Below are 9,906 nucleotides of genomic sequence, written 5' to 3' on the forward strand. Positions count from 1 at the left end.
TCCAGGGTCAAGAAAACACCACTGAGATTGTCGAAACCAGCTCCTTTCCATCTTTGGCATTACTCTTGAAGTCACCAGAAAAGACGTTTAGTAATGTCAACTCCCACTCCATGGAAAGTCCAGAGGACTGATTTCCTTTGATCCTTCTGCCAAAAGGATTAGAGAAGGACTTTTAACTTTTTCCTGCTACTGCCAGTTAATGTCAGGCTTCACAGACTCACTGCTCATTAACTTGAAAAGTTGAGCAAGTTTCTAGCACTTCCATTTTCTTGTTTACCTGTTCAGTTAAGTTGCTTTACAACTGAATGAGTTTTAAATAAATAGGGTCCTAGGTGATGAAGTATTTGATTCAGCTCAAGTTGAATATTTTCATTGATTTACACTTCACTGAACAAGAGGGTCAGCTTGACCAATAGGTCAAGGCAGGTCTGCCTAATGGTTCTCTAAGTGTCAGCGCAGGGCCAGACTGGATGGAGGAGGAGAACTCTTCTCCATACTGTAGGAAGCTGGGAATTGATTGGAGGTTTACTAGCTATATCACATGGGGTTATTTTTTGACCTTCCAAAGCCCTCATTTCATCATCTGTCAAAGTGAGATAAAAATACCTCTCTCATGGTACAGCTATGAGGATTAAATGATATCACAAATGCCCATCAAAGAGTAAGAATTAAACCAAACACAAAAGATAGCATCTATCAGAATTACAGTTTATTTCTCCTTCCCAAATACAGATCTTATAAGAAGGAGTTGGAAATAGTGGAAGGTCAAAGAAATATTACACTCATACCCAACTTTATCTCTATGTCCCCAAAGTTTTTTAATGTAGCCACATGTAATCCCATGTATACAGAAATTCTTTAAAATTGATGCAGGGGAATATGAGATTGTTATACTGCATTCAATTCAAGGTGGTTGATGCTAATTTTAATTTGAATATATATATTTCTTACAATCAAAATTTCACATGAAGCTAATGATAAAAAGCTTATGAAGGACCATATTTTTTCTTGGTGGGACTGAAGTGATATATATATACATTTTAATTTATTTATTTATTGAATCACCGTGAGAAAAGTTGCAAAACTTTCAAGTTTAAATCTCGGTCATATGATGATCGAACACCCCTCCCTTCACCAGCAATTATTTTTCACCACCAAGAACCCAATATACCCCCCTCCCACCCCTCCCAATGCCTGTGAGGCAGGTAGTTTCTACTTAACTCTCTTTCTACTTTGATTACATTCATTATTTTGACAAAGGATGCACCATTATTGTTTGGAATTTCCCCCCAACAATCAGAACTGCTGAAAAAGCGTTGTGAAGTAGTTTGTTTTCTATTGCTGGTTATGAAAACCATATGATGGATTTCTGATATTTTACTAATTAAGTCTGGAGGGATTTCTTCCAAGAGCCAGATAATTACGAGATTGGTTTCTGTGCGTTTGGTGCCATGGCCATTCTAGAGAGCCGCTTGTGGGGGGCAACTCATGGCCTCTGTCGGGGCTGAAGGACGAGCTGATTCTCTTCCCGTGAAACTGCAGTAGCCCTGTCACTGCAAGCTCATAACTGGCTTTCCAATAAGCTCTGAGGCAGCAGCCACCATGCTGCTGTGGGGAAGGCGGAAGAGACAAACGCCCTTTCCCTCCGGGGGAGGGGGGGCATGGCGCTGTAGTTTAATGCATAGTCCATTCACATTTCTGCTGCAAGCTGCTGGGCTCTGAATTAAGTCCTTGTGCCTCTGGAGCCATGGCCATGCCAGAGAGCCACTCGTGAGGGGCAACTCGTGGCATTGGTCGGGCTTGAAGGATGAGCCAGTTTCATCCCCCTTCCCATGAGGCTGCAGTTGCCCCATCACCACTGGCTAATACCTGGCTTTTTAATAAGCTCTGAGGCGGTGGCCACCATGCTGCCAGTGGGCAGGAAGTGGGGGAGGAAGCTGAAGTGATAGTAAAGCAAGCAAGGTGCTTGCCTTGCATGTGGCTGACCTGGATTCCATATCTGGTGTTCCATATGGACTTCTGAGCAACACTAGGGGTGTTTTCTGACAGCAGAAGGAACCCCTGAACATTGCTGCTGGGTGTCGCTCAAAAAACAAAAACTGAAAAATATTTTCTCTTGGTTCTTTCTCATGGAACAAACAAGATGCTGCATTACAAGAAAAAAAATTAAGAAAATGATTTTTTTCTTTCCCCTTAGTGTTCTATTGTCTTAGAATATTTTGTCACCATGTTTTAGAAAGTGACTACTATTAAATTTGTTCCTTTGTAGAGTTTCTTTTTTTTACATTAAAGCATTGTTTCAGCTTTTCATCCCTAAAGCGGAGCTGGTCTCTTCCCACCCAGGTCAGTTTACCTGCCACTTCTCAAACCCGGGACTTGGATTTCACCCTGCAAGCCCCCCAGGAGTCCTCTGGACCTTGGGAGACAAAGCAGATCTGAGCCTCTCTGCCTCTTCCTTTTCGTCCCCCAAGTGGAGCTGGTCTTCTCCCCCACCCAGTCTTTACTTCCCCCAACACACACCAGATACCTATGGGGGTGTGGCCGCTTTAGAAGCAGGCGTGGCTTCTTTATTTTTTTAAATAATTTATTTATTTATTGAATCACTGTGGGAAAAGTTACAAAGCTTTCAGGTTTAGGTCTCAGTCATGCAAATATAATTTCCCTTTACCAATACTTATTTTTTACCATGAAGAACCCCAATAAAACCCCACCTCCCACCCCTCCCAATGCCTGTGAGGCAGATGAATTCTAGTTAACACTCTATCTACTTTGACTAGATTCATTGTTTAGATAAAAGATGCACTATTATTATTTAGAGTTTACCCCCCCACCCCAAATCAGGCATGCTGAAAAAGCGTTGTAAAATGATTTGCTTTCTACAGCTGGGTTCAAGAATTAAATGTTGTCACGCAGCCACGATAGCGGCCACACGGTTTTGGATTTCTACTATTTTACTTATTAACCCTGGAAGTATTTCTACTGAAAGTCAGATAATTAAGAGATTGGTTTCTGTGCTCTGGAGTCGTGGTCATGCTGGAGAGCCACTCATGGGGGGCAACTGGTGACCTCGGTAGGGTGTGAGGAACGGGCCAGAATGCCCCCCTTCCCATGAGGTTTTAGCCACCCCCACACCCCCGGCTCATACTACTCTCCACAAGGCTCCCCTGCGGCCACCATCTTTCTTTCCAGAGGTGGGAGGGCGGAGGGGAGTCACACCCTTTCCCCTCCGGGCAGGCATGATGGCGTGGATTAACGCATAGTCTGTTCACTTTTCTGCTCCAAGCTGCTGGGTTCTGCATTAAGTCCTTGTGCTTCTGGGGCCGTGGCCATGCCGGAGAGCCGCTCATGGGGGGCAACTGGTGACCTTGGTGGGGCGTGAGGAACGGGCCAGAACGCCCTCCTTCCCATGAGATTTTAGTTGCCCCCACACCCCTGGCTCATACCTGCTCTCCACAAGGCTCCCATGCGGCCGCCATCTTTCTTTCCAGAGGTGGGCGTGGCTTCTTTATAAGTGGGCGTGGCCTAATTTTCGGCCGGCCAATGCTCATGCGGCTGCAGGTACTTTACTCATACCAAGAAATCTACTCCCTACACCTACACATCATCATGAAGAAACAACACAAATCCCCACCACAGGAAAAGGATGATGAAACGAGTCCAGAAGCCTCAGTAGATGCTATTCACCTAAGGGACCTCTCTAACAAAGAATTTAGATATGAAGTCATGAAGATGTTCAATCAACTCAATGAAACAGTCAGACAGATATCCAGTAAATTGAAAGAGGTCATGAAAGAAACAATGGATCGCACAATGGAGAAAATACAGGAAGAAATGAGAGCAGAAATTGGAAAGCTATGCACAGAAATGTCACGAATCAAAGATTGCATAGATGAAATAAAAAAACTCAGTCCGTGCCCTCAAAAATAGAATGACCACAGCTGAGGAAAGAATCAGTGAGCTGGAAGATCAGCTGCACCAAGCCAACAGGCAACAACAAACAGTGGCAAGAGACCTCAAAATAGCTCTACAGAGAATCAGAGTCCTAGGAGACGATTCCAAGAGAAACAACATTAGAATCATTGGACTACCAGAAGCTCAGGGAAACAATCCCAATGAAAAAGCCATGGTTAAACAAATCATAGCGGAAAAATTCCCAGAGCTCAACAATGCAGCCACTCAGATTCAAGGAGCCCGAAGCGTGCCAGCTAAAAGAGACCCTAACAAAAACACTCCAAGACATATCATAGTTAGAATGATTGATGCTGCCAATAGAGACACAATACTGCAAGCAGAAAGGGCAAAGAAGGAAATCATATACAAAGGAGTACTCCTTAGATTCACAGCAGATCTATCAGAGGAAACCCTCCAAGCCCGAAGGCAGTGGTGAGATATAGTGAAAAAACTCACTGAAATGAATGCTTCACCAAGAATACTCTATCCGGCTAAACTCTCACTCAAAATCGAAGGAACAGTGCACTATTTTCTAGAAAAACAACAGCTCAGGAACTTCATAGACTCAAAATCAAACGTAAAACAAGGGCTAAAGGGGCTACTATAAGACAAACCTTACAACCACAACAGACCCTTACAAAAAGATGACACAAAGCCCCATAACCATACTCTCTCTCAATGTCAACGGTCTAAATTCACCATTTAAGAGACAGAGAGTGGCAAAATTGACACAGAGACAGAACCCAACATTCTACTGCCTACATGAAACACATCTCAACAGTCAGAGCAAACACAGACTCAAAGTCAAAGGATGGAAAACAATCCTGCAAGCAAACAGCTCCTTCAAAAAAGCTGGGGTGGCCATACTAGTATCTGATAACTTTAATTTCACGTTAAAAAGATTAGAAGAGACAGTGAAGGCTATTTTCTCTTCATCAAGGGGTGCGTACAACAGAAAGAAATCACACTCTTAAATGTATATGCACACAATGAGGGAACAGCTAAATATTTAAAACAACTGCTAACATATTTTAAGGAGGACATTGCTAGCAACACAATAGTACTTGGAGACTTCGACATCACCTTATCACCTCTGGACAGATCAACAAGAACAAAACTCAGCAAAAATCATTGGCTTTGAAAGAAGAAATAGAAGAGAAAGGGCTTATAGACCTATACAGGGATTTACACCCCAAGAAGAAAGAATACACATTCTTCTCCAGTGCACACAGAACATTTTCCAAAATAGACCATGTGCTAGGACACAAAACATACCTCAACAGAATCAGGAAGATAGAAATAGTATCAACCATCTTTTCAAACCACAATGCACTGAGGATAGAAGTGAATCACACACAGACACGGAGAACCAAATCAAACACCTGGAAATTAAACAACTCAATGCTGAACAAAAAGTGGGTCAGGAAGGAAGTCAAGGAAGAAATCAAAAGATACCTGGAAACAAATGAGAATGAAGACACGAGCTACCAGAACTATGGGATGCAGCGAAAACCATATTAAGGGGAAAATTTATAGCTCTGCAAGCATATCTTAGGACTGTAGAAAGGATGCACAGAAACAACTTGACCTCACAGCTCAAGACCTTAGAAAAGGACCAACAGAAAGAGCCTAAATCTGGCAGAAGGAAAGAGATCATAAAACTTAGAGCAGAAATCAATGACATGGAAACCAAAGATACAATTCGAAACATCAGTGAAACCAAGAGCTGGTTCTTTGAGAAAATAAACAAGATAGATAAACCACTAGCAACACCCACAAAGAAATAGAGAGAGAGAAACCTAATAAACCGAATCAGAAATGAGAAGGGGGATATCACAACAGAAACCAAAGAAATACAAAAGATCATCAGAGACTACTTTGAAAGTCTGTATGCCACGAAACAAGAGAACCTAGAATAAATGGATAAATTCCTGGACTCCTATATTCTCCCAAAGCTGAATCAAGAAGACCTAGAATATCTGAATAGACCTATTTACATCAAGGAAATTGAAACTGTAATCAAAAGTCTTTCCAAAAACAAAAGCCCAGGGCGAGATGGATTCACTAGCGAATTTTTCCAAACATTTAAAGAGGACCTACTGCCAGTCCTTCTCAAGATTTTCTAGGAAATTGAAAAAACAGTTTCTATGAAGCCCATATCTAATACCAAAAGGAAACAAAGACACCACGAGAAAAGAAAACTACAGGCCGATATCTCTAATGAACACGGATGTGAAGATTCTCAAAAAATACTAGCAAATAGAATTCAACTACTCATCAAAAATATCATACACCATGACCAAGTAGGATTCATCCCAGGGATGCAAGGCTGGTTTAGCACTCGGAAATCAATCAACATAATCATCATATCAACAAAAGAAAATATAAGAATCATATGATCATATCAATAGATGCAGAGAAAGCATTTGACAATATCCAGCACCTGTTTATGATGAAAACCCTCGCCAAAATGGGGATAGAGGGGACTTTCTTCAATATAGTTAAAACCACCTACCACAAGCCTACAGCAAGCATCATCCTCAATGGGGAAAAACTGAGAGCCTTCCCTCTAAGATCAGGGACGAGACAAGAATGTCCACTCTCTCCACTGCAGTTCAATATAGTACTGGAAGTACTTGCAATAGCGAATAGACAAGAAAAAGATATTAAGGCATCCAGGTAGGAAAAGAAGAAATCAAGCTCTCACTATTAGCAGATGATATGATACTATACTTAGAGAACCCTAAAATCTCTACCAAGAAACTCCTAGAAACAATAGGCTTGTATAGTAAAGTTGCAAACTATAAAATCAATACCCAAATGTCCATGCCTTTCCTATATGCAAATAGTGAAAGAGAAGAAAGTGACATTAAGAAAACAATCCCGTTCACAATTGTGCCCAAGAAAATCAAGTACCTAGGACTCAGCTTAACTAAGGAAGTAAAAGACCTGTACAAAAAAAGCTACAAAACCCTACTTCAGGAAGTAAAAGAGGGCATGAGGAAATGGAAAAATATTTCCTGTTCATGGATCAGGAGAATTAACATTGTCAAAATGGCAATACTTCCCAAAGCACCATGCAAATTCAACATGATCCCTTTTTTTTATTATTATTAGTGAAACACCATGAGGTACAGTTGTAGATTTACAATTTTTTGTGCTTGGATTTAGATTATACAATGATCAAATACCCATCCCTCCACCAGTGCCCATTTTCCACCACCATGGATAATATCCCTCCCACCCCCATCCCTCCCATCCCACCCTGCCTCTGTGGCAGGACGATCCCTTGTGTTCTCTCTCTCCTTTTGGGTGTTGTGGTCTGCAAAAGAGGCTTTGAGTGGCAAACATGTTCAGTCCATAGTCTACTTTCGACATGCATCTTCCCTCCTGGGACTATCCTACAAACATCCTTTATTTGGTGCTCCCTTCTCTATCTGAGCTGCCCTTTCCCCTAGAATGCCTGGCTGGCCTCTAAGCTATGGAGTAATCCTCCTGGTGCTGATCTCAGCTATTCTTGGATATTAATCTCATATTTTGTTACTTTATATTCCCCAGAGCTGGAGCGATAGCACAGCGGGTAGGGCGTTCGCCTTACAAGCGGCCAACATGGCCAACCCGAGTTCGATTCCTCCGCCCCTCTCGGAGAGCCCGGCAAGCTACCGAGAGTATTCGATATGCCAAACACAGTAACAACAAAGTCTCCAATGGAGACGTTACTGGGCCCGTTCCAGCAAATCGACGATCAACGGGAGGGTCTTTACCTTTACCTTATATTCCCCAGATGAATGCAATCTTTCTATGTCTATCCCTCTCTTTCTGACTCATTCGCTTAGTATGATACTTTCCATATTGTACCACTTGTATATAAATTTCATGACTTCATCTTTTCTAACAGCTACATAGTACTCCATTGTGTAGATGTACCAAAGTTTCTTTAACCAGTCATCTGTTCTTGGGCACTCAGGTTTTTCCCAGATTCTGGCTATTGTAAAGAGTGCTGCAATGAACAAACAAGTGCAGATGTCACTTCGACTATACATTTTTGCCTCTCTGGGATATATTCCCAGGAGTGGTATTGCTGGGTCAAATGGGAGCTCAGTTTCTAATTTTTTGAGCATCATCCATGCTGTTTTCCAAAAAGGCTGAACCAGTCGACATTCCCACCAACAGTCAACACAATCCCTTTTAGGATATCCATGACATTCTTCAAAGAAATGGGGCAAACACTCCTGAAATTTATATGGGACAATAAGCCACCACGAATAACTTAAGCAATTCTTGGGAAAAAGAAAATGGGAGGAATCAACCTCCCTAACTTCAAACTCTACTACAAAGCTGTAATAATTAAAACAGCATGGTACAGGAACACAGGCAGAGCTGTAGACCAACGGAACAGTGTTGAATATACTGACATCTCCACCCAAGCATATCAAATTTTCAATAAGGGGACAAAAAAAGTGAAGTGGAGCAAGGAAAGCCTCTTTAACAAATTGTGCTGGCAAAACTGGACGGCCACATGCAAAAAAGTGGGCTCAGATCTCTGCCTAACGCCATGAACAAAAGTAAGATCAAAGTGGATTAAAGACCTCAACATCAGACCAGAATCCATAAGGTACATTGAGGAAAAACTTGGCAAAACCCCCCATGACATTAAAGCTAATGGTATCTTCAAAGATGGCACGCCGCTGACCAAGCAAGTGAAAACAGATATAGACAAATGGGACTATCTTAAACTAAGAAGCTTCTGCACCTCAAAAGAAACAGTGACCAAAATACAAAGACAGTCTACAGAATGGGAAAGGATATTCGCCAAATACACATCCACAAGGGGTTGATATCAAGGATATACAAAGTACTGGTTGAACTCCACAAGAAGAAAACATTCAACTCCATCCAAAAATGGGGCAATGAAATGAATAGAAACTTTCGCAAAGAAGAAATCCGAATGGCTAAAAGGCACATGAGAAAATGCTCCACATCATTAATCATCAGGGAGATGCAGATCAAAACCACAATGAGATATCATTTCACACCACAGAGACTGGCCCACATCCACAAGAACAAAAGCAACAGGTGCTGGCGCGGATGTGGCAAGAAAGGGACCCTCCTTCACTGCTGGTGGGAATGCGACTGGCTCAGCCTTCTTGGAAAACTGTATGGATGATTCTCAAAAAATTAGAAATTGAGCTCCCATTTGATCCAGCAATACCACTCCTGGGAATATCCCAGAGAGGCAAAAAAGTATAGTCGAAGTGACATCTGCAATTGTTTATTCATCGCAGCACTCTTTACAATAGCTAGAATCTGGAGAAAACCTGAGTGCCCGAGAATAGATGACTGGTTAAAGAAACTTTGGTACATTTACACAATGGAGTACTATGTAGCTGTTTGAAAAGATGAAGTTATGAAATTTACATACAAGTGGTACTACATGGAAAGTATCATGTTAAGCGAAATGAGTCAGAAAGAGAGGGATAGACATAGAAAGATTGCATTCATCTGGAGAACATAAAGTAACGAAATAGGAGACTAACACCCAAGAATGGCCAAGATTAGTAACAGAAATTTTACTCCATGCCTTGGAGGCCAGCTACACATGCTAGGGGAAAAGGGAGCTCAGATAGAGAAGGGAGCACCAAATAAAGGGTGTTGGGAGGATCCTTGCTGAAATGGGAGATGGGAGAAGCATGCTGAAAGTAGACTATAGACCAAACATCATTGTCACCCATTGCCTCTTTTGCAAACCACAACACCCAATAAGAGAGAGAGAACAAAAAGGAATGCCCTTCCACAGAGGCAGGGTGGGATAGGGGGGATAGGGGTTGGGAGGGATACTGGGATTCGTGGTGGTGGGAAATGGGCACTAGTGAAGGGATTGGTATTTGATCATTGTATAATTGAAACCCAAGCACAAAAATTTGTAAGTCTACATCTGTACCTCATGGGGTATCA

Source organism: Sorex fumeus, unplaced genomic scaffold, assembly GCF_029834395.1.
Source record: "Sorex fumeus unplaced genomic scaffold, SorFum_2.1 ptg000009l, whole genome shotgun sequence".
NCBI classification, from domain to species: Eukaryota; Metazoa; Chordata; class Mammalia; order Eulipotyphla; family Soricidae; genus Sorex; species Sorex fumeus.